This window comes from Mus musculus, chromosome 7, assembly GCF_000001635.26.
Source record: "Mus musculus strain C57BL/6J chromosome 7, GRCm38.p6 C57BL/6J".
Lineage (NCBI taxonomy): Eukaryota > Metazoa > Chordata > Mammalia > Rodentia > Muridae > Mus > Mus musculus.
In genome coordinates, this window is record NC_000073.6 from 126,595,333 (window position 1) to 126,620,422 (window position 25,090).

A 25,090-nucleotide genomic window follows, 5' to 3' on the forward strand; every position below is an offset into this window, starting at 1 on the left:
ATCCATACCCTCATTTGGTTTACCAGATGGCTGAAGAGTGTGCGGGAAGTTGTAGTTCCATGGTGCTGGATGAGTCTGTGGTGGGGGTGGGGTGGGGCAGGAACTGGTTTGTTGCATTGAGAGCTGTCATTCAGGTGTCTGTAAGTAAGTATCATGGATGAAGGAGACCCATCTCAAGGCCACGGTTTCATGATCAGCCTCATTCAGACAATGGCTCCGTCTATGAACAGAGTCACATAGGATTAGGGGTCAGTCCATATGAAAGAGTCAGAACTTGATCTAAGGTTAAACTCCACGGCTAGCCTGAGGCCAGTGTATGTGGTCTCTCCGTGTTTGGGGCCAGAACTATCAATGAACCTTCTGCTGTGGCTGGTCAGGGTTAGGCTTAGAGCTTCATCAGGGACAGAGCTGTGCAGTCTCTGACTGAAGCTGTGATTCAGGTAAGGTGAAGGCTTACACTAGGGTAAGCACTCAACCAAGGAGAATTGAGGTTCAGCCTGTGGCCAGCTTGGGGTTGCATGAGGTCAGGTCAAGGCTCAGCCAAAACCTGCAGTAATCCCAGCGCTTCAGCACCATGAAGATCACAGAAACCTATGATCTTCTCAGGGCTGGGGCCTGACTATAGCATTCCTTCCATCACAACCTGCTCTCAGCCACACCCTTGGTTTCCCATCTTCGGAGAGAGCATGGGGGTTTCTTGCTCTTCCCCAAAGTCCTGCTTTCCTTTTGGGACTTGTGGGGTTTCCCTACTGGGTTCTTGCTGTGAGATAGAAACTAAGGGGGTTTCCCCTTCGGGTATTGCACCTCTTCATCCCTGCCTAGGAACTGCCCATCTAAGGATTCTTGAGCCACAGTGCCAGGGAAATAGCAAGTCCTGGAAGCTATTAGAGAGCTTCAGGGAAGGAGAGGGAAGCTGGAGCAGAACGCCCTGGTCCATGCAGGCGTTTGCTGCATCAGTCCCAGGAGCAGCAGCTCCTCCACCCACTGCCAATAAGCATGCGTGTGTGCATGTGCATGTGCGTGTGCGTGTGTGTGTGTGTGTGTGTGTGTGTGTGTGTGTGGTGAGGATAAGCACACTGGTCAGCCTACTCTTCTGCACACCACCCCTCTCCTCACCACAAAGCACTCAATCCTTGGTACTCCCTCAGTTCTGTCCACTGTCCTCCCACTGTCTGTCCCTCTGCAAACGAACAGCCTTCTGGGCCCCTGGCCTCCCCTCCCAGTTCCTCTGGCCTTCAGCACTTCTCTTAACCTTTAGTTGGAGGCACCCTCATATGTCCGGGCTCAGAAACTGCAGTGCTGTTTGAAGTGTTGTGCAAGCAGCTCCACCTATGAGCAGCCGAGCCCTATACCAGTTCCCTCTGCTGTCGGTTTCTCTGGGGGATGGCTCATCCCCTCCTCACACAAGTCTTATCTCTATTGGATCCTTCGAAGTTCTTATAGCTTGCTCACTCTGCTCCTGTGCACACGCTTCCAACACATTAGTCTTCTGTTGCTTTTAGAACACCAGGTCCTCGGGCCTTTACCCTGGCTGTTCCTTCTTCCCTTCTTCAGATGCTGAAGAGTTTACTCTTCAAAAGATCCCTGCCTTCTGCCTCACCTCAGATGGCTCACCCAATACAGTACCCCCTCAGGTGGGAGCTACACCATGCCCCTTGAAACCCAACCAAAAGCACCCACTTATCTCTGCAGATTCTATCCTTTTCCTGATTAGTGTGTGTGTGTGTGTGTAATTCAGAGGACAATTTTGTGGCATCAGTTATCTTTTTCCACCTTTATGAGAGTCTCAGGGGTCCAGTCCAGATCCTTAAGTTTATATGGCAAATGCTTTACTCACTAAACCACCTTACTAGCCCTCCCTGCTATAGTTCTCAGTTTCACCTGTCTGTCTGTCTGTCTGTCTGCCTGCCTATCTATCTATCTATCTATCTATCTATCTATCTATCTATTCATCCATCAATGTTTTGCAAGACCAGACCTTAAGCCAGGCATGGCAGCACACACACTTAATCCCAGTACTTGGGAACAGAGGCAGGCAGATCTCTATGAGGTTGCCCTGGACTGCTACACAGTGAGACCCTGTCTCCAAATATATATATATATATATATATATACACTTACATACACACACACACACATGCATATATGCGCACATGCACACACACATATATACTAAAATGTAAAGAAAAAATGAAATAAAAATAAAAATACACAGTCTTATTATGTAGCCCAGAGCAGCCTCAAACTTGAATTCTTCCTGCTTCAGTATCCCGAGTGCTATGGCTTAGGCTGGAGCCAACAGGAAATGTAAGGGATGTGGTAAGAGGTGAGAAATGGAAACTAGGAAGGTTGGGGCGTGACTTGCCTATCTTGGATCTCAGTTTCCTCACTGTGACTTGACAGCTAGTTTCACCGGTAGCCACTGCACTTACAAAAGAAATGAAAACCTAGAGCAAGATCGAAAGAACTGCCCACCAAGTTTCTAGTTCTTTCCCACACCCTCCGGGTTCTCCAGAGCTTGGGGGCAGCATCTGCTGACTTCAGTGGAGCCATGGGAGAGAAGTCTTAGCGGAGGCACGTGGAGAGCAGTAACAGAATGGAGAATGGAACTCAGCCTCCACGTTTCCAGTTTGGGCTTTACCGGGGAATCCCTAGGTTCCGTGATGTCAGTGCCAAAGCTCAGAACTAGCCCCGTGGTGCCACTAAGATGGCCTGTGAGGGAGGCACTGAACCTTACCTGGAGGCTTTGAGCCAGGCGGAGAGCCCCTGATGCCAGCGTAGCCCTCCCTCCCTCGGACAGGAAGAAGGTGAGGCCGCATCAGGCCACATGCCATCTCTTTGTTTTGTTTTTGATTTAAATATCTGTTTTATTTTTTTTTTTTTGTGCTGTGTGTGTGTGTGTGTGTGTGTGTGTGTGTATCAGGGTTTGTATATATCATGTGTGTACTCACAGAAGCTGAATGTATTCAATCCCCTGGAACCAGGATTATAGGCAATTGCACTCTCTAACATAGGTGCTGGGAACTGAACTAGTGTCCTCTGAAAGATCAGAAGGCTCCCTTAACTGCTGAGACAGCTCTCCAGCTACCACTCAGACAGAGTCTCACTGTGTAGTCATGGCTGTCTATGTAGATCAAGTTGGCCTAGAACTCACAGTGACCTGCCTCTAACTTTTGAGTGCTGAAATGAAAGGCATTTGCCACTATGCCAGACACACACACACACAACTTTTTTTTAAATATAGGATTTTGCCATATAACCTACACTGGTCTGGAACTTCCCATCTGGTCTGGGGTTCTAGGCATATAACACTAACGCCTAGCTAGGATTCTTTTTTTTCCTCATTCTACCACTTAGCTACACTTTCTGTCCATAGGGAGAAATGCGGCCTCACCGTGTCTACTCACTGAAAAAGCAGGGGACTTCACTGTCCAGCCCTCCCCAATGCTCCCACACCCCTCCCCACCACCCCGGCATCCTGTACCTAAACAGACCTGCATTCCTAGACCTAACTTTACAAAGCCCCTTTACTGGGAAAAATGGAGGCTTTACCTCCTGCCCTCCAAGGTGATTTGTTCAATGACACTATGTTTAGGCCTAGGATGGAAGTCACATAGTGAGCTCCAGGACAGCCAAGGACGCATGGTGAGTGTCTCAGAAATAAATGAATGAATAGAGCAAGTCAGCACTGCTACTGGGTAGCAGGTTCCCGACTTATCTGTCGGCTTCCCCATCTGTGTGTGAGATAGAGAATGCAAACTGCCAGAGCATTAGGGGTTCACCACACTACTGAGTATGAAACACTAAGCAGGGGCCCTGCATTGGTAAGACTGGGGTTCAGCTATTAGTAGGTATTACAAGGCCTGACTCACAGGAAGCAGCAAGAAATACCAGTTGTTGCTAATCTGAGAGGCGAGCCAAACAAGGCACGCAGCTTGCAACTTTCTGGGAAACCCTTGAAAATCACTCTCTGGTCTTCGTTTCTTCCCTTGAAGAATGGGCCCAGCAAGCAGAAGCTTCCTTCTCAGAGGAACAGGGGGCTGGGAGGAGCAGAGACCACTGCACAAGGAGACTCCTGAGAAAAGGTCAAAAGCCCAAATACATTTCTTTCTTTCCTATGTGCCTGATACACACACTCAGAAGGAATGCTACATCCTTTATCTTGATCCACAAGGCCAAGAAGTAGTAACGTTATGTATTTTCAGTCCTCTCATGCTTTCTGTGGAGTCACATAAGGTCAAGTGTGGAACTTCCCACGGTGACATCATGTTGGCACTCAAAAGATTGGATTGAGTCTGCTGAGATAGCTCAGTGGAGGCTGGAGAGAAAAGTATTAAAAGTATTTGGTTAAAAGTATTTGCTGCTCTTCCAGGGGCCCCCGGAGTGATTCTTAGCACCCACCCAGACATTCACTCCTCAGCTGTTTGGAACTCCAGTTCCAGATGAGCCTATGCCCTCGTCTGGCCTTCCCCAGATATCAGGCATCCACTCAGACACACTCGCAAGCAAAATGCTCACCCATACACACAAAAGCAATAAAAAAGGACTCTTAACTGGGTGGTGGTGGTGGCACACGCCTTTAATCCCAGCACTTGGGAGGCAAAGGCAGGCGGATTTCTGAGTTCAAGGCCAGCCTGGTCTACAGAGTGAGTTCCAGGACAGCCAGGGCTATACAGAGAAACCCTGTCTCGAAAAACAAAAAAAACAAAAACACACCACAAGTTTTCTAATATTTTGATCAGTGTGACACACGGAGGTATGCTTAGGTGGCAGGCAGAGTGGAAAAATGGAAATGGGTGATGGCGACTGGGAATAAATGTCAGATGCAGAGCAGAAGGGGGCGGGGTGGGGGAACCTGAGAATCCGGTTTAATTGTCAAGACTTTCAATATTTGAGGCTGGAGAGATGGCTCAACAGTTGTTGCACTTTCAGAGGACCGGGTTCGATTTCCAGTACACATATAATTCACAGCTACCTGTAACTAGTTCTAGGATATCAGGAAGCCTTCTGACCTCCATGGGTACTGCATGCACATGGCACACCAACATACACACAAACAAAATACTCATACACATAAAATAAGCCTAATGTTTTTAAAATTCCACTAGAATTAATGATGTTTGTTATGGAGATTGCCTATGTAGAAACAGTTTTTTTTTCCCACATAGAGATATTTCAAATGAATGTTGAAAATATTAAAGAATCCTGCTTATGGACTAAGCACCTGTGGCCTTTCTCCTTTCCTAGCTATAAGCCTGCACTTTCCTAGGACTATCACAAGAAAACCCACTGATAGGAAAAGACATTTAACTCCTTCATGGGACCCTTCTGTTCCATGTTTTATTTTATCTAATTACAATTTTGTCTGTGGCACCTCCAGAACCACCCTATAATCTCACACACTGAAAAGGAGAAAGGGCCGGGTGGTGGTGGCACACGCCTTTAATCCCAGCACTTGGAAGGCATAGGCGGGGCGAGCGCAGTCTCAGCTCAGATTCTCAGGCACCACAGACTGCTGGGTACCGAAGAGTTGGCTCTGGGGTCTCTGGGCCTCACTGAGGCCAGAGACAACAGGTTCTCAGTCTTGGACATCCCAGATGCTGCTGGATGTCACGGAAGAGCTGAGAACAAAGTGGAGGCCCGATGGGTAGCTTGGTCAGCCTGGGGGCTGAAGGGAGACAGGGCAGTGGGGAAGGCGTTCGGTGGTTTCTGGGCAGGTGAGAGTCTGGTTAGCTCAGGCTGCTAGCTCGGTGGACAGCTTGGGTTGGCTGGCAGCCGTGGCTAGAGCACAGGAAGGCCTCACGGTTGGAGGTTAAATGCGCTGCTTGTTAGAGGGAAACCTGTTCCATTTCTCCAGCCCAGGGGATCCTGATGAGAAGAGACGGTCCATGGTTTCAAGGTGTTTATTGTAGAAAGGCAGAGAGAGAGAAGAGTAGAGAAGTAGAGGGCAGCCATGGCCATGTGGAGAGAGGCGAGAAGAGGGTGGAAGAAGGAGGTCGAAAGGTGAGAGTAAGAGCAAGAAGAGCTAAAGGGAGAGAGAAGAGACAAGAGAGAGGAGGGGCCAAGCAGCCCCTTTTGTGATAGGCTGGGCTACATTGTTGTTGCCCAGTAACTGTTGGGAGGAGCATACCTGGCAATATATTGCCAGTTAATTGTGGGGGTGGAATATGGACAGCCTACATGACTGATGGCCACAGAGTGATGGAGCTGGGTCCTCTGTCAGGAACCTAGTGTCTGGGAGCATGGCAAAGGAACTTTCTGTCTCTTGCAGATTAATTTCCTGGGTCTCCCGGGTTTGAACCTAGCTCGAACAGAAAACAGGCTGCCTTTCACGGTCCCACAGTAGGTGGTGGTGTTCCTTGCCACTGAAGATGTGTTTGTGATGACTGTGCCCAGCAGAAGTCAGAGGGGGGACTGAGAAGCACAGCTTGGCAAAGGAGACAGCGTGGAAGCTCTGATGTCTCCCAGCCCCCTGGGGGCCGATGCATTCTTCCGCCAGGGAGCTACATCAAGGTCCCTCCCTGCCCATCCTGAGTCTCACTTGCTCTGCAGGGTGTAGGTCTTGTGGATAAACTGGTTTTGTCGTCCCCCCCCGCCCCCCCCCTCCCCGACTGGTTAGTTAGGTCTTCAGTGGCCTCTTGCCATCCTTGCTGGTGTGAGCCCAGAAGACCCCTTGTTCCGGGAGGAGAATAGAGCAGGCCCTGCCAACTCCAATAGAAACCACAAAGTCATTCTGATACCACTTCTTACTTCCTTCACAGGGCAGATGTGGACACAAACACCCTAATATAGGCTGTCCTGAACAAAGAGGGCACAGACCTGGAGTTCAGTGAGAGGATGGAGCACTCGGAGGAGTGACCCTGACCTCTGATCTTTTCACCTGAGCTGGGAGGAAACCAAATCCCAGCCTCTGAGCCATTTCTCCACTGGAACCCAACTTACAAAGATCTGAGCCAACACTAAGCTTCTAGCAGCTCAGGTTATGATCCCTAATGTTCCCCCATCTCCACTTACAGTGCCTGCCCCAGAAAACTCCAGGCAGCCAAAGAATTTACTGTTACTGAGCATGGAGGCACCCACCTGGGATGCTATCACCCAGGAGGCTGGGGCAGGAGGATGGCTAGTTCCAGGTTCACTTTGGCTCCATGTAAGACTTTGACACAAAAAGCCACCCCCTTCCTCCTCTCTCTCTCTCTCTCTCTCTCTCTCTCTCTCTGCGTGTGCGTGTGCATGCATGTGCATGCGTATATGTGCGAGTGTACATCACATATACACACTTACGTTTGGTCAGTCACCTGCCTGTCTGACTTGTTGAAGTCAGGCACATTCAGGTACATAGACGAACATTCCTATAAACCCAGCAGGAGGATTGCAAGTTCAAGGCTATCCTGAGCTACATAAGGATATGAGCATGTGAGCATGTGTGGACATGAGAACAATGTTGTTTGTTCCAGCTACAATCTGACGTCTGTTCCCCAGCCTTGAAGGATCATCACCACTTAACCAAACCCCAGTGGGTTTCACATGAACCAATACTTCCTTTCCAGCATTTGTAATGTTCACTTCTGCTGAGCTCACCATGGGTCTCTTCCCGGTCCCCTCACTCTGCTCTGCAGAAACCAGAGTTGATTTCAAGTCATTCTGAACTCAATTGCAACAGTTTATTACTGATCCAGATCTGTCCCTATCAGGCCTGGGATGTGCCTAAGTAACAGACCATTTCCCTGGGATCTGTGAGGCTCTGGGTTTAAGCCCCAGCACTTTGAAAACAAACAAAATCTATCCTACCGTTCTAACTAGTGTCTGGTCATATTGATTGATTGATTGATTGACTGATTGGCGGGTGTGCATGTAGACATCAGAGGACGAATTATGGGAGTTGGTTCTCTCTTTAAACCACATAGGTTTTGGGGACCAAACTCAGGTTGTCAAGCATCACAGCAAGCACCTGGGTAACACTGTGCGTCTCGTCAGCTCTATATTGTCCCTATCCCAGCAGCATTCACAGCTAACTGTGTTAGAATACTTGATTTTCAGGAGGCAGCAGGCTTCAACCAGACTCTGGAGTGAAGGCCCCCTTTCCTGCCTATGTCTCCACAGCTTCTGTTTCTCTATCCTCTCTTAGAATACAGGAATATCTGCAGAAACAGTCTGCTAAGTTTATAAGAAGTCTATAAACTGGGGCCACTGTGTAGTACAAGAGGGCATGGACTGGCCTACTGCTAGAGAGTCCTGGGCTGGGGAAGTTCTCTACTTCATGGGAATCCCTTAATTCCATGGCCAGCTGTTCTTGTGGCTCGTGCTTATAACCTCGGTGCTCAGGAGGTTGAGGGATGAGGGAAATCAAGTTCGGTTTTTATCTGTAGTTAACCTTTGGCTCAGCACAGACTAAGCTCACTCTATTCTGGATTGTCTGTTGCTGTGAATTGCATTGCAGCCTACAAACATGGGTCATTGTCAGAGTGGGGGTAGAGCGTCCTGAATGGCTGTTATGTCCTGTGCTGGCCAGATATTGCTTCAATGTTCACTGGCTTATTAGTCATTGTTTCTGTGTTATAGAGTAGTCATTTCAAACTTCATTCCTATCTAAATAGTGGTGTGGTGACTTCCTCTCTCTTTTCCCCACCTCATTTAAGCATTGGTGCCACCTCAGAAGCCAGGCTATTTGCATCCTTTTTTTTTTTTTTTTTTTTTTTTTGGTTTTTCAAGACAGGGTTTCTCTGTGTAGCCCTGGCTGTCCTGGAAGTCACTCTGTAGACCAGGCTGGCCTTGAACTCAGAAATCCGCCTGCCTCTGCCTCCCAAGTGCTGGGATTAAAGGCGTGTGCCACCACGCCCGGCTTATTTGCATCCTTTGACTGTAGTCAGTCCTCTTGAGTGTGACAGGGCCATAAGGCCTAAGCTACAGTTCTCTCTGCACATTGCAGACAGTGACAGGGACAGACTAGACGTTGTAACTCACGTCTAAGAAAGAGAATAAGGGAGCTGTGACAGTCCTCCAGGAACGGGAGAGTCTCTTGTAGGGTGATTGTTACATAATAGCAAGTCCACAGGTCCAGTGGTGCCCACAAGCCCGGCAAGGAGAGTAAGGTAGGAATGTGTCTTGTGAGGTCACAGGTAGCCAGAGCTGCATGGTTCGATCTTATCTTCAAAGGAGGAGGAAGAGGGAGCGGGCTACATGGCTACACCTCACACCTTGACTCTTCTCTTACCATGTGAGACCTCTGCCCGCCCCACGTGATGTCAACCTTCATGTTGTGACACAACTTGAGGTCCCCTACCAGATACTGCTCCCACCCTGATTGATATCCCAGCCATAAAAACCACAAGCTAAATAATCCTTTTTTCTTTTATTTGGAAAACAAACATTTTTTTTGTTTGCTTATTCATTGGTTTTTCAAAGCAGGGTCTCACTATGTAACTCTGGCTGTTCTAGAACAACTCACCATGTAGACCAGGCTAGCCTTGAACTCACAGAGATCTGCCTACCTCTGTTCTCCATTATTGGGATTAAAGGCATATCCTTCATAGCTGGCTAATTTTTCTTTTTTTTAAATAGATATTTTCTTTATTTACATTTCAAATGGTATCCCCTTTCCTAGTTTCCCCTCTGAAAATCCCCTATCCCCCCCCCCCTCACCAACCCACCCACTCCTGCTTCCTGGCCCTGGCATTCCCCTATACTGGGGCATAGAACCTTCACAGGACCAAGGGCCTCTCCTCCCATTGATGACCGACTAGGCTATCCTTTGCTACATATGCAGCTAGAGACACAAGTCCCACCATGTGTTTTCTTTGATTGGGGGTTTAGTCCCAGGGAGCTCTGGGGGTACTGGTTAGTTCATATTGTTCCTCCTTCGGACCCCTTCAGCTCCTTGGGTCCTTTCTCTAGCTCCTTCATTGGGAAGGAGTTCCATCTTATAGATGACTGTGAGCATCCACTTCTGTATTTGCCAGGCACTGGCAGAGCCTCTCAGGAGACAGCTATGACAGCAAAATCTTGTTGGCATCTGCAATAGGGTCTGGGTTTGGTGGTTGTTTATGGGATGGATCCCCAGGTGGGACAGTTTCTGGATGGTCATTCCTTCAGTCTCCTCTGAACTAGGTCTCTGTAACTCCTTCCATGGGTATATTGTGCTAATTTTTCTTAAATGAAGTTGCTCTGTATGTAATCTAGTCCTTGAACAGATCTTCCCTCCTCAGCTTCCTAAGAGATAAAAAACTTTGATTGGTTTTTCCTCTCCTCTGATTAAGCTCCTTCTTAAATTAAAATATCCAGTCTTTTTGTTTTGTTTTTAAATAGCAACACACTAAGAGCTGATCGGTAGCGGCTGGAGAGATGGTTCAGCAGCTAAGAGCACTTGTTGCTTTTTTAGAGGACCTGGGTTTGACTTCCAGCACCCATATCACAGACAGCTCACAATTGTCTGCCACTCTAGTTCCAGGGGGTTATCTGTTTTCTTCTGACCTCTGAGGGCACATTCAGGCAAAACACCCAAACAGAGAAGGAAGAAATAAATAACTTTAAAACAAAACCAAAATGTCTGATTGTAGTAAATGGGGCTTCAAGGCCTGCTGCTTATACAGAGTAAGGGAACAGATTCCCCAGTACTGAGCCTTAAGACCTCAGCCCTCTCCTTGCACCCTGATTGCAGGATTATGAGATGTGAGGGACTGGGAGACAGAGCCATACAACACAGACCCTAGCCCGTCGACATATAACATATCGCCCAGCACTAAAAACACAAAATAAAAATTTTCTGATTTTGTTTGTTTGCATTATTCTTTTAGTTTAGTTTAAGGGTTTTTTGTTTGTTTGTTTTTTCAAGACAGAGTTTCCTGTATGGCCCTGGCTGTCCTGGAACTCATTCTATCAACCAGGCTGTCCTAGAACGCAGACACGTACCATACCTCCTTCTGCTTCCCAAGTGCTGGAATTAAAGATGTGCACCGCCCCCACCCGGCTATGTTTGCATCAGTCTGAAATGAGTGGTCTCACTGTGTTGTCCAGGCTGACCCAGAGCACATAATCCTCCTGCCTCAGTGTCTCCAAAGAAAGAGTACTTTCTGTCTTCTTCTTTCATCCATCAATATCAATCACATTGTTTTGTTTATTTTATTCTTTGTCTTTGTCTTTTTGACATAGAGTCTCTCTATTATGCAGTTCTGGCTGTCCCTGAACTGTTTATGTAGACCAAGCTGGCCTCACACTCCCAAGTGCTAGAATTAAAGGCATTAACCACAACAACCAGCTTTGGGCATTTAATGCCTAACATTATTCATTTAGTCAGTGAATATTTATTAAGCATCACTATGTCCATGCAGCAAAGATATGGTAGAGGACAAAACAGCCACTCAATAAATACATTGTAGTGTGATGTGTCAGATGCATACCAATACCCTCTTAAGCCGTAAACAAGAATTGCTGCACCACAGGCCTTCCTTCCGGCCTTGCTTAAATGCTTCTCGATGAAACTCCTCTTAGCTAAGCAAGGTACTGTAAAAAGCATAGCGCCTTGAGATTCTTATCTGTTTGCGCTTTCATAATTGTCCTCAGCTGTTCATGAAAGTTCCAAGAAGAAGGAAGTGTTTCTCTAGTTACTGCTGTGCCTGTAGCTTCTAGTATAGTGCATATGATATTGTAGGGACTCAGGAGAGATGCATTAAATAATAAATGCTCATTTTCCCCAAACAGTTAAAAATCAAACTAACAACACCCTCCCAAATGGCTTTTCAGAAAAGAGAGCTAGGATAAGGTTGCCCTGAGCTAGAACGCTTCATGGTGGGATTGCAGAGGGTTAACTTTATAATTGAAGTGTATTTTGCAAGAGCTGGGAGGAGGGCCCATTTAGTCAAGGGACAGAGGCTGGACCAAAGCCTGGAGATTCCCTTGTGATCTGTAGCCAGATGAGCTTAGTGGTCAGAAAAGGAAAATGAATGTGTCCAGATGACAGAGCCGGCTGTGGGCCCCTGCCCTGGGGAGTGGCCTCCACTGGTAGCACCAGCTTTCTGGGTCATTGGGGTTGGGGGAATGGGGAGCACTCCTGTAGCACCTCTCTTTTGCTACCTGCCCTGGACTATGGTAGTGCACGTCTTTAGTCTCAGGACTGAGAAGGCAGAGGCAGATGGATCTCTACGAGGCCAGCTTTGGCCTACAGATCAAGTTCCAGGCCAGCCAAGGCTACATACTGAGTGTTGATTTGTAGGGAAAACAAAACAAAACAAACCAGATGAAAAATGGCCAGCAGTCATCAGGTGTACAGCCATAAACCTGTAATTCCAGCACTTGGAGGTACAATAGGAGGATTAGAAGTTCAAGGTCAGCCTGAATGCAGAGCTCACAGCCCATGGGCTGAAAGGCATCCAGCAATTAGGATGTCTAGCATAAGATTTGCCTTTCAGTGTCCTCGGTTTATTCATACAGACTTTGCTCATACTACCCCGCTGATATAAAGGTTAAGCAGACGTCTCACCAAGAGAGGAACGGTTGCTTATGCAGAAATTTGGCTGCAGGGTTCCCCTGGGGAATCTTCTCAGGGCTCTTGGGGAGCTTTTGGGGTCAACCCACAGTCCTTCAGCTATGTCAGGCTGGGAGGATGGCACTGTTGGAGGTCCAGGAAGTCCTTGAAAACCTGGGCTAATTGCTAGTACTGATAGACCGGCCTGTGTGGGCCCTGTGGCAGCACATGAAGTCCAACGGTCACTGAGGCCAGGGCCGTGCACAGTCTCAAATCTTGTTGCAGATGGGTAGCAACACAGGCTGGAGAAGCCATGTCTCAGAGTATGGCAATGTGATTTTAAAGACTATCCCCAAAGTTCTGATTTCTGTATCATTTCATTGGGGAGTAGCTTTGTACTACCAGGGCTCACAGTTTGGGACTAGTTCACTAGCGTATGAATGTCACCTGTAGTTTAGTTCATTAGCACATTAAGGTTCTGCCCTGAGCTAGGCTGGTATCTGAGCTGCCTGGTGCCCTGCCAGGGGCTTGCTTCTAAGGCCTATCTCTTATCAGAGCCCTCTGGTGGCAAACTTTTATCTCGTGTGCACTATATCATTCCACGTCACAACAAATGATTTTTGAGCCACACAATACTGTTTTACGTCATATTCCTTGCTTTCCATCCCCTTGATAACTATCTTGAGCTACATAGCCTTGCTCAAGGCAAGTATCAGAATAGTGTATGCAGTCTTCTTGGGTGGGGTGTGCACACCTTTGATAGCAACATCTGGGAGACAGAGGCAGGCAGATCTCTGTGAGCTCAAGGCAAGCTTGGTCTGCAGAGAGAGTTCCAGGACATCCAGGACTACATAGAGAGACTCTCTCAAAACACAAAGCAAAACAAAACAAAACAAAAAGATAATTTGGTACACCTTACAATCTAAGATGCTCCATAGTCTTCTGTGATGTCCCTGGCTCCCAGAATGCCCTAACATTTAGGGGTTTGGGAATAATATGTCTTACTACCGTTGCATATAAATAAATGCAAACAATAACATGGCAAAACTCAGAAGTTTTATAGTGTCACCAGTCTGTGTGTTCCAAAGCCAAGACCAAACTTGGGTGAGAAATCCAAGCCTGAGCCCTTATTAGAAGCAAGTCCAGAGAGTCATGGATGGCGTAGAGTTAAGTGGCACGGTTCACTGATGCCTTTAACAAACTGCTAAGCCTTTATATTGAGGACACGGACCACAGCGGTAAAGCCATGTGTTTGGGCTGCACAGGAACTTAGGCTCTCATGGTGTGTTTGAGCTGCTTTATGACTTGCTTTTTAGTCATCTTCTAGGCTACTTGAGATTTGTCGTAGGACTTTTTCAAGTGATTTGGGGATGTCATGGCCTCTTAAAGTTTCAGCAGTGCTGTTACATATCAAATGAAAAAGGGATATTTGATAACAACTATTAATATATATTTCCCAAGGTCCAATTAAGTGGATGCATTCTTGGTTAAGATATGATTGTGTGTGATCTTTGTCTTTATCAGATATAGTTTTATTATAGTACACTAGGACATCAAGCTGTTAAAGGAACAGAGAAGCCATTCATATGGGCTAGTATTTAGGAGCTGTTTGCTGTGTGGGTGGACTAAGAGGGTTTGAACTAAATCTGTATCAGATACAGATTTGAGCAAGTTCCAGGACAGCTAGTGCTACATAGTGAAACCATGAAAAACCAAAACAAACAAAAAACAAAAACAAATAAACAAAAACAAATAAACAAAAAGAAGAAAAATTCAGTCCTCTTTAGGCCAAAGGTCTTTTTCTTTTCTTCTTTTTCTTTCTATTTTTAAAGACCAGATTGCAATACCATTTGCTAAGATCCAAGAGTCCACGAGTGTATAATCTGTGGCCTCTCTTTAAGGATTGCTGTAGTGTCCCCCTTGCTGCTTGGACTTCTGCATGCTGTTCAGACTTGAATAGGGTGCGTGGTGAAATTCACAAAGAATCAATAAAAACTGAAAAAAAAAATCTCAAATCACTGTTAATGGACCAAACTATAACTATATAATGCCACATACCACTGCTCCCTTGGGTCAGAGTGACTGGAGAAGTCCTCTGAAGACTACACATGGAACCTGGAAATGTTACATCCAGTCTTCAAGGGAACGCATACAGGGGGGAGAGATACACAACCTGACGGAAGGGCTCTCAGTCCATAGAGCTCTCCTCACCAGAGGAGGGAACTAAGAGCGAGCGCTCATCCTCTGACAGCTCAGACCTACAGATGTCTTGTCCACAGATGTCTCTGCCTCTGACAAGCAATGTGGATGTCTGGAAGTTAGCTGCTTTCAGACCCTCTGACGATAAAACAACCCCAGAGGATATGGGTCTTGTCTTACTTAGGGTTTTTATTGCTGTGAAGAGATACCATGACCATGGCAACGCTTATAAGGAAAATATTTAATTGGGAATGGCTTACAGGTTCAGAGGTTTAGTCCATTATCATCATGGTGGAAAACATGGGGGCATGCAGACTGACATGGTGCTGGAGAAGAAACTAGAGTTCTACATCTGGATCCACAGACAGCAGGAAGAGAGAGTGACACTGGGTCTAGCTTGAGTATTTGAAACCCCAAAGTGCACACTTCCTCCAGTAAGGACATATCTACTCCAACAATAAGGACACATACTCCAACAATAGGGTACATCTACTCCACACCTCCTAATGACACTCCATAAGCTTTCAAATATGAGTCTATGGAGACCATTCTTCAAACCACCATGGCTCTTCAGGGGAATTAAACCAGTGCAGTGTAATACAGCATGCAAACACTTGATCACACGCATGGATCTGTGTGTCAAGAACTAGGCCCGCCACTAGGCAGTGGTGCTGCACGCCTTTAATTCCAGCACTCAAGAGGCAGAGGTAGGTAGATCTCTGTGAGTTTGAGGCCAGCCTGGCCTGCAGAGTGAGTTCCAGGACAGCCAAGGCTATACAGAGAGAATCTGTCTTGAAGAACCCACCAAACAACCGAGCAAACTAGACCTGAGATATCTTGGACCTTCTCTGAAGATCTTCAGTTGTTGGAGGTAACTACCCAGCCAGGACTGAACTCACTTGCATTCTCTGTTCAGTCTCGAGTCTGGAGGCTAACAGTGGCTCCGTGGTTTTCGGCTGGGATGAAACTAGACTGAAGCTAAGTCTCAAGGACCCTGGAGTGTAAGGTAATGAATGCATGGGGTGCCCTTCTCTCCTTTTTTTAATCTCCTCAGTGCTAGGAAGCAAACTTAAGAACTTCTACAGTGTGGCACAGCACGGTCTTCTGGAAAGCCACCATCTTCATTGACACCACACTCAGGCTTTTTCTTGACTACTGAAGTTTTCTCTTAGCAGGAGAGTGGAAAGGGTCATGGGACCTTCACCTGAATATCCAGGCACTTCTCCCAACCAGTTTTATATAATTCTGACCTAGTTGTATATTTCCCTGGGGTCTTGGGGAGGAGCTAGAGTCTATAGACTAGGAAAGGCTCCATATGTGTAACTATGGGGCAACTACCATCTATGGCAACTACAGACCTTCCAGAGAGGTTGCTTTAGGATCACCATGTTTCCTCCCATAACCCTTCTCACAGCTCTATGTAAACCCAATAAATGATTGGTTTCCCGGGGGAGGGGGGCCGGTACATTGAAAGTTGGTTTGTTATTGGGGCATGGGAAAAGGGGGCAGGATTGAAGTTATATATCCCTTTCTCCCCTTGGAGAAAACTCTCCCAACACACATGCTGAGGGAGTGACCATTGAGCTACATCCCAATGCTTGGACTTTTGTTGCTATTGTGTGTGTACATGTTTGTATATGTGTAGGTGCCCATGCATGTTTGTGTATGCAAAGGTGCACATATCTGCTTGTGTATGTGTCTGCTCAGAGGTCAGAGGTTGATGTCGGGCATCTTCCTCAATTTTCTCCACTTTATTATTACCCTTACTATTTAGAGATATGATTAGCCCAGGCTGGCCTGTAACTTACAGCGGTCCACCTTCCTGTGCCTTCTCAGTGCTGGAATTAAAGACATGTACCACCACACCCAATCTTCTCTACCTTAAATTTTGAAACAAGGTCTGTGTAGCCCAGGCTGGCCTTGAGTTTCTGACTCTTCTGCTTCTACCTAAGTGCTGAGAATATATCATGACAAGAAATGTCACCAGTGGGGGACTTTTGGGATAGCATTGGAAATGTAAATGAGGAAAATACCTAATAAAAAAATATATATATATAAAGAAATGTCACCAGGCAGCTTGTGACAATGGAGGCTATTACTTAATTTTGGCAGAGTGCTACTTTTTAAACTTTATTCTTCTCTCATACATTACACCCTGACTGTGGTTTCCCTTCCCTCCACTCTTTCCAGTTCCTTCCTCCCAGCCCCTTTCTCCAACCCTCTCTCTCTCCAAGACCTATTCCTCCTCCATTTCCTTTCAGAATAGGAAAGGCCTCCCAGGGATATCAACCAAACATGGCATGTCAAGTTGCAATAAGATAGGCACCTCCTCTCATATCAAGGCTGCATGAGGTAACCCAGTAGGAGGAAAAGGGTCCCCTAAACAGGCAAAAGAGTCAGAGATAGGCCCTAGTTTCACTGTTATAACAAGAACACCAAGTTATGAATCATGACATATATGCAGAGAACCTAGGTCAGACCTGTGTAGCCTCCCTGGTTGTCAATTCAGTCTCTGTGAACCTCTGTGAGCCTCAGGTAGGTGATTCTGTGGTCTGTTTTCTTAAGGTGTCCTTGACCCCCTCTGGCTCCTACAATCTTTCCTCTCCATCTTCCACAGGATTCCATGAACTCTGCCTAATGTTTGACTGTGGATCTCTGCATCTGTTTCCATCAGCTGCTGGATAAAGCCTCTCAGATGAGGCTAGGTTCAGGTTTATGATGGCCTTGAGGTAGGAGTTCACTGTAGTGAAAATTTTGGTTTCTTGAAAAACACAGTTATGTTATGTGATTATGTTTTTGTTTTAACCCCAGGTGTGGGATGTGGGGCTGCTTCAGATTGTCCACAGCCACTGTGGCGGTTTGATATGATTGGCCCATGAAAAGTGGCACTATTAGGAGGTGTGGCCTTGTTGGAATAGGTGTGGCCTTGTTGGAGGAAGTGAGTCACAGTGTAGGTGGACTTTGAGGGCTCCTAGTGCTCAAGCTCCGCCCAATACAGAAGAGACCTTCCTCCTGGCTGCCAGGATCAAGATGTAGAACTCTTGGCTCTTCCACATCTGCCTGCAAGCTGCCTTGCTTCCCGCCAAGAGGATAATAGACTGACCCTCTGAAACTGTAAGCCAGGCCCCAGTTAAATGTTTCACTTTATAAGAGTTGCCTTGGTCACGGTGTCTCTTCACAGTAATGAAACCCTAACTCAGACAGCCGCTATGATTTGTCTTGTGCTCTAGGAGGGGCGTAATTTTTGTCAGCAGCAGATAGTTTACATTTGGAATTCTGGTAACCCTTGAGAGGGTATAAATGTGAGAGCCCTGAGAGGGCTTGTGGAGGTGGCTGCTGCTACTCCCACTACTTCAGCTCTGCCTCTGCCGATTCCTGCAGTTGCATTTGCTGCTTTTGCGATTGCTGGTTGGAGATATCCTGAGGATGAAGATTGGATTTGCCCCAAGGGACTTGATGCCTTTAATCAGCAGGAAATAGTCTAGAGAGATCTACCTAGTGTTGGGGGGATTGGAAGGGATTAGGGTGGAACAGGGGAGGAGAAAGGTGGTAGTAAAATAATCCAATGAAGTAGCCCACAAGTACACCTATAGTCCCTCTCCTCCAACATCAACTGTCTGCCTGTGAGTATCTGTCTGTAGTTGTATCTGCCTGTGTGCAGTTCGTACATGTGCCTGGGTGCTTGCTGAAAGAATGCCAACTAGTGACTGCCTTCCCAGCAACCTTCAGCCAGACTGAATAAAGTCTGTCTTATTTGCCTGAAGCTCCTTCAGATTTTTTTTTTTTTTTTGGTTTTTCAAGACAGGGTTTCTCTGTGTAGCCCTGGCTTTCTTAGAACTCACTTTGTAGACCAGGCTGACCTCAAACTCAGAAATTCGCCTGCCTCTGCCTCCCAATGCTGGGATTAAAGGCGTGTGCTACCACGCCCGGCCAGATCTTTTCAATCTAAGCAATCATGCCTTCTTTCCCAAGGTCCGGGCACAGAGCCCCTGAAACCCTTGAGTTTTCTCCCCAGCAATAAGAACAGAGGCTAGTGTTCTTTTCTTAGCCTTTTCAGTCATAGCTGCATTTATCCTACTGGGGTGGCTTCTGGAAAATGGGACTGGCCACCAGTGGAACCCATCCTGACTTGGTGAGAATGCTAGGCTGATTCCAAGACAGGCCTCAAATTGGCAGTTAAAGAGACTAGACCTAAAAACCCAAACTTCAGGCAGCTAGTCAGAAACTGCCCCATCACCTGGCCTGAAACGAGGACAATAGGTCAGCAGCTTCCAGCCAGCCCTCATGCCCCAGGGACAGAATGACCTTAGAGACGGAGTAAGACAAAGCCCATCGGCCTCCCGATTCCCCTAAGGTGTTTTAAATTGGGCCTTCGAGCTCGCTTGGTTGTTTCTCTATCTTGGTAATGGGAGGTCCCAGCATGCTGGACTTCTGCAGAATAAAACACTCTTTGTGTTTACATACTATTTGAGTCTGGGGTGTCATTCTTCGGCAAATCATGGACCCTTACACTAGAAGGTTGAACTCTTAGTTCTCACCTCCCCACCAACCTCCAGAGAGTGGAAGGGACCAGAAGGTGAGTTAATCTTCAAAGGCAAATGAGCTAATCTCTGAGGTAGAACTGATCATAGAAGCAGAAAAAGAGATGTAGAGACCCTATGGAGAGCCTGGGAAGGGGTCACACAGGAGGGCCTTCACCTCCTCATCTTCCCTGTGCTCTGGCTGATTCTGAGTGCTCACCTTTGCCTAAACCACTCCTCAGAAGCAGATGTGTCCCTGAGTTTTGTGGACCCTTTCAGCAAAGGATGGAGCTCAAGAAGAGGCTTCTGGGAAGTCTGGGAATACAGCCAGACTTGTCGCTACCAGGAGGCAGGCTCTGCTGACATGGGGCCTTCAAAATGAGGACATGCTGTGTGACAAGGCTTCCTGAAGGGACTTCAGCTCTGGAGTAGAAGGGAGCTGGTATAAGCCAAATACGTGAAAAAGCTGCTCGCTTAGTGAAGACAACAGATTTGGTTTTCTAGACTGAACTAAAGCAGTGGTCAGGGCAGAATTTTGAAAGTCAAGGAGTTTTTCCTTGCTCTGCACAACCTCAACCATCCTAACCTGGAATCCGTAGCTTAACCCCAGAAGCTGAGCTGCTTCTGTTGTTGATGTCATTATTATTATTATTGAGACAGGGTTTCATGGTTTCTAGGCTGACCTTGAACTCACTATACAGCTAGAGGACCCTGCACTCCCAACTCTCTCGTCTACATCTCTGTTTTTTGGGATACAGGGAAGAGAGTACAAGGCCTTGAGCATACCAGGTAAACACTCTGCCACTAGAGCTACAGCTCAGTTTCTGTCTTTGATTTCTTGATATAGTTGCCTTGTCTCCTCCTGGCTTGCTTTATACATATTGCAACCTTTCTGCCACTGCCTCCTAAAAGTTGAGATTGCAGGCATGTACCACCATTCACTCCTCTACCCACTCCCATCTCAGACAACTCAGCCTGGCCTTGGACTTTACTATATATCCAAGACTGGCTTTGAGTTCTGGATCTTCCCATCTCTACCTTACCATGGCAGAGCTCACAGGCCACCATACCTGGCTTGATGTCATCCTCTTCCATAAATGCTTTGTCCTCAGGATTGGTTTCAGCCTAAGGATAAGGCCGAAAGACTGTACAGTCTTTAGCTGCTGCACTGCAGAGAAAGCCCAAGGGTGAAAAAAAAAGAAATGATTCAATGGGAAATAGGCCAAGTGCTGGGATTAAAGGTATGCACCACCACTGCCCGGTCCCAAGTTCTCTTATAGTCTTGGACTAAACATTTCTCCCATAAGCAGCTTGTCTATCTGCAAAGCAGAGTAGAATTTAGTTCCAAGTGTAAGAGAGCAAAAGGGGCAGGAACAACAGGAGAGGAGACCAGCCGAGCTTCTTATCTCATGTCTATGGTCCATCTACAGGCTCACGCGATCCCAATGCAAAAGCAGCCTTTAAGTTTTTGCAAAGGAACCTAAGCAACTGTCCTCAAGGCCACAAGTTAGCGATGTCAAGGCTAACGGGATTCAGAGTCAGCAATTCATTGCCTTGCTGTGTTACCTCCAAACAGTGATTTTTAGGTCAATTAAGAGGAAACAAGAGGGGCTGGTGAGATGGCTCAGTGGGTAAGAGCACCCGACTGCTCTTCCGAAGGTCCGAAGTTCAAATCCCAGCAACCACATGGTGGCTCACAACCACCCATAATGAGATCTGATGCCCTCTTCTGGTGCATCTGAAGACAGCTACAGTGTACTTACATATAATAAATAAATTAAAAAAAAAAAGAATTAAAAAAGAGGAAACAAGAATTGAGAGCTTAGCTCAGTGGAATAACTATAGCATGTGTCAAGACCCTCGGTTCAATCCCATCCCCAGCACCAATACACACATGCATGCACACATGCACAGAAGCACACACATGCATGCACACACACACACACACACACACACACACACACACACAGAGGCTTTGTGGGTTTTGCTCTGACAGATTGCTGGAAATCTGAGTTGATTTGGGGGGTTTACCAAGAATATTTTATGGGACAAAGTTTTTCCTCAATAACAATTCTCTTCCGCCTTTGTCATTTGTATTGCTACGTCTAATTTTAGCTTGGGTACATCACAAGCGGCTTCTCTACTGTAAGCATTCTGTCCTGATGAAAACAGGGTTTTTCTGTGTAGCCCTGGCCATCCTGGAACTCACTCTGTGGACCAGACTGGCCTCGAACTCAGAAATCTGCCTGCCTCTGCCTCCCAAGTGCTGGGATTAAAGGCATGCACCACCACCACCCGGCATAATCAAATGTCTTATGGCAAAGCTTTTGGAGAGTGCCAGGGTGAAGGCAACCACACATCATGCTTTCCTTGCACAGGGCTCAGGGCCAGTTTGCCTTTGTGCCCTCTTGTGGCAGTCCCTGACCTATCTCAGTGGGTCAGAAGTAAGGAAGGCCTAGGCTTTGACTTGGCTTCTATGTTCTTGTAGAATTTGACCTATACTGTAGAGTCTGCACTAAATTCATATCCTAACAGTATCAGGTTAAATCACACGACCTGCTGTAGGTGTCCACAGAGAAGTGTACACTGTTGGCATGGATTTGGGGTAGAAGCTGTCTGTCAATATAGAGAACAGTGGGAGGCAATGGGAGCACCCAACACTTCATTTACTGGGTTCAGGTGCTCCCCAATTTATGATGGGTTCATGCCTCAATGAGTCCATTGTAAGATGAAAATATAAATAGGAAATGCAAAAGTTGGGGGTGTCATCACACACCTGCAACCTTAGCATGGGGAGCTTGAAGCAGGGGAACCATGAATTCCTGGCCAACCTGGGCTACACTGTAAAACCTGTGCTCTGGTTAGTTCTATTTTCAACTTGACACAAACCTGGGAAGAGCGAACATCAGCCGAGGAAGTGTCTGGATCAGACTGGCCTGTGGATGTGTCTGTGGATTGTTTTCTTGATTGCTGATTGATGTGGGGGGGGGCAGCTCTCTGTGAGTGCATCCCTCAGTAGGTGAGTCCAGGCTGCACAAGCTGGCTGAGGGACTGAGGGAACTGTGCTCAGTGGTTGAGAGCACATATTACTGTTGCAGAAGACTCCAGCTTGGGTTGCAGAAGACTCCAGCTTGGGTTGCAGAAGACTCCAGCACCCACATCAGGCAGTTCGTGGCCACTTTTAAACTCCAGCTCCAGTGGGGAGCAACTCGGCACCTGCACTCGTGTGCACTGCCACACAGGCAAAGTTTAAACCGAGAAGAAAGAAAGAAATCTGGCTGGGTAAGAGCACTGACTGCTCTTCCGGAGGTCCTGAGTTCAAATCCCAGCAATCACAACCACCCGTAATAAGATCTGATGCCCTCTTCTGGTGCATCTGAAGACAGCTACAGTATACCTATTTATAATAATAAATAAATAAATCTAAAAAAAAAAAAAAACTAGGGAGAGGTAGCAAAATGGCTCAGCAAGTAAAGGTGCTTGCCGCCAAGCCCAAGTTCAATCCCCCAGGACCTACATTGTGGAAGGCAAGAAGTGACTTCTGAATGTTGTCCTGATTGTCACACATGTACCATACACACAATATATTATAAGTGTAATTTTTAAAAAGTTAAAATGCTGCCAGGCGTGGTGGCACACGCCTTTAATCCCAGCACTCGGGAGGCAGAGGCAGGCAGATTTCTGAGTTCAAGGCCAGCCTGGTCTACAGAGTGAGTTCCAGGACAGCCAGGGCTACACAGAGAAACCCTGTCTCGAAAAACCAAAAAAAAAAAAAAAAAGTTTAAATGCTGACTTGGAGGCTATGGCTCAGTTGATAGAGTGCTTGCTTCGCGTGCATGAAGCCCTGGGTTTGATCTCATCGCCTAATAAAATGAGGAGCAGTGGTGTGTGCCTTTTTGGGGTGGGTGGGAGAGACAGAATCTTTCTATATAGCCCCAGTTGTCCTCAAACTCACTCTGTAGTTCAGGCTGGCCTTGAACTCACGGAGACCCACCTGCCTCTGCCTCCCACGTGCTAGGATTAAGAGTGTGTTCTCATTCTGGGCCAGTCCTGTTCACTTATAATGCCAGCACTCAGATGATGGAGGCAAAAAGTTCAGAAGCCCAAAGTTTGGAGCAGCAAGACAACTCAGTGGATAAAAGGCACGTGCCAGGCAGTTTTAACCCTAGTTAATTCTAGAACACTTGTAAAAGTATAATGAAAGAACTGATCCCACAAAGTTGTCCTCTGATGTCACACACACACATCTAGGCCTCCCCTCAACAATGATACTTAAAGAAGTTCAAGGTCATGCTCAACAAAATATCAAGTTCACAGCCTGGGTACCAAGAGACTGTCTTCACGCCGGGCAGTGGTGTTGCATGCCTTTAATCCAGCACTTGGGAGGCAGAGGCAAGTGGATTTCCAAGTTCGAGGCCAGCCTGGTCTACAAAGTGAGTTCCAGGACAGCCAGGGATACACAAAGAAACCCTGTCTCAAAAACAGAAACAAGAACAAAAACAGAAACAAGAGTATACTTTCTGTTGAGTGTGAATGACTTTTACACCACTGTAACGTAACAGAGGCCTGACGTGTCATTAATTCCAGCATTCTGGAGCCAGGGGCAGGAGGATGCCAGCTAGGGCTATGTAGTGAGTGAGACCTTGCCTCAAAATGAACAAGTTGAACTATTGTAAGTTGGAGGACATCCATCCATGGTCACACCAAGTATACTTTTTCTTGTTCTGGTACCACATTGCACTGTGTCTTCCTAGTGTGCACAATTGTGACTCTTGGTCATTGTAGAAAGGCACATAAACTTTTTGTTCTTGTTTTTTGTATTTGTTTGTTTGTTTGTTTTTAGACAGGATCTCACTATATAGTCCTGACTGGCCTGGAACTCTCTATGTAGACCAGGGTGCCCTTGAACTCACAAAAATCAGCCTGCCTCTGCCTCCTGAGTGCTTGGGATTAAAGTCATGAGCCATCCTGGCTGGCTTCGATGAACTTTTAAAAGAAGTTAAATTTGTATATAAGTTTTGTTTGTCTTGTGTTTTGAGATTGCAATCCCCCTGCCTCCATCCCCCTAAAGTCAGGCTTACAGTGGCAAGCACTGGACTTGGCCAGAGTGAACTTGTGCTTATGAGCAGCACATGGCTTCCTAGTTAGGGTGGTTACATAGTTTCCTTTTTAAATGCGCTTGAGTAAAACAGGTAAAGGGGTGGTTTTTCAATGCCAAGTAGATACAATATAGCACGTGAGCCTCAGGGGACAGACCTGGAAGGAACGCTGTGTGAGAGATGACGTTGGGGAATCCCCATGGCACCCAGCATAGCAGTTGCTACGGCTATGACTGTCACTAGCATTATCTTTAAGGGGTATTAGTTGAAAATTAACTTTGAGTCATCCTGAAATTTATATGAATGCATGCATATACATATATATGTACACACATACACACAGGCACACATATATATGGCCAGTCAAGCCTTGAATTTTTGAGAAAGGAACCACAAGAGTTAAAAAAAAAAAAAGTGAGTTTCTCAATTCTCTGCAAGAGGCTGGGAATCCTTTCAGCTACGGAAATCTGAGAAGTTTCTGGAAGGCCCTGAAGGGAAAGATTCTGTCAGTGATTTCTCTAGTTCTACTAAGGAATCCCCGAAACTGAGAGAATCAGACATTATATGCACGAGATGAAAACGGGGTGGAAAAGAGGGACATTCTGCCCAGGGTCCTTCCTGATCTGAGATCTCCGAGGTTCTAAGAATTGCTGTAACAGTTCCTGGCACAGAGGCTGTGCCAGAGACAGGTGAGGCAGAGGGCTGTCAATCAAAGGTTAAGAGTAAGTGGTGGCGTGTTCATCTCCTAAGAAGCAGGTGCTCAAGGGTCCAGCAGCTAGGACTGGCCATTGACACTGAGGACGGGTGTTCTTGAC

General features: G+C 46.7%; 1 long non-coding RNA gene across 1 annotated transcript; it reads right to left on the reverse strand.

Annotated features, from left to right (window-relative positions):
- Positions 1 to 20,252: 20,252 nt before the first annotated feature.
- Positions 20,253 to 23,149, reverse strand: Gm39086. Its single transcript, XR_869940.1, has 3 exons — positions 23,132 to 23,149; positions 22,066 to 22,407; positions 20,253 to 20,344 (listed from the first exon to the last, which is right to left on the reverse strand). It is a non-coding gene; the product is annotated as a predicted gene, 39086 (long non-coding RNA).
- Positions 23,150 to 25,090: the final 1,941 nt, after the last annotated feature.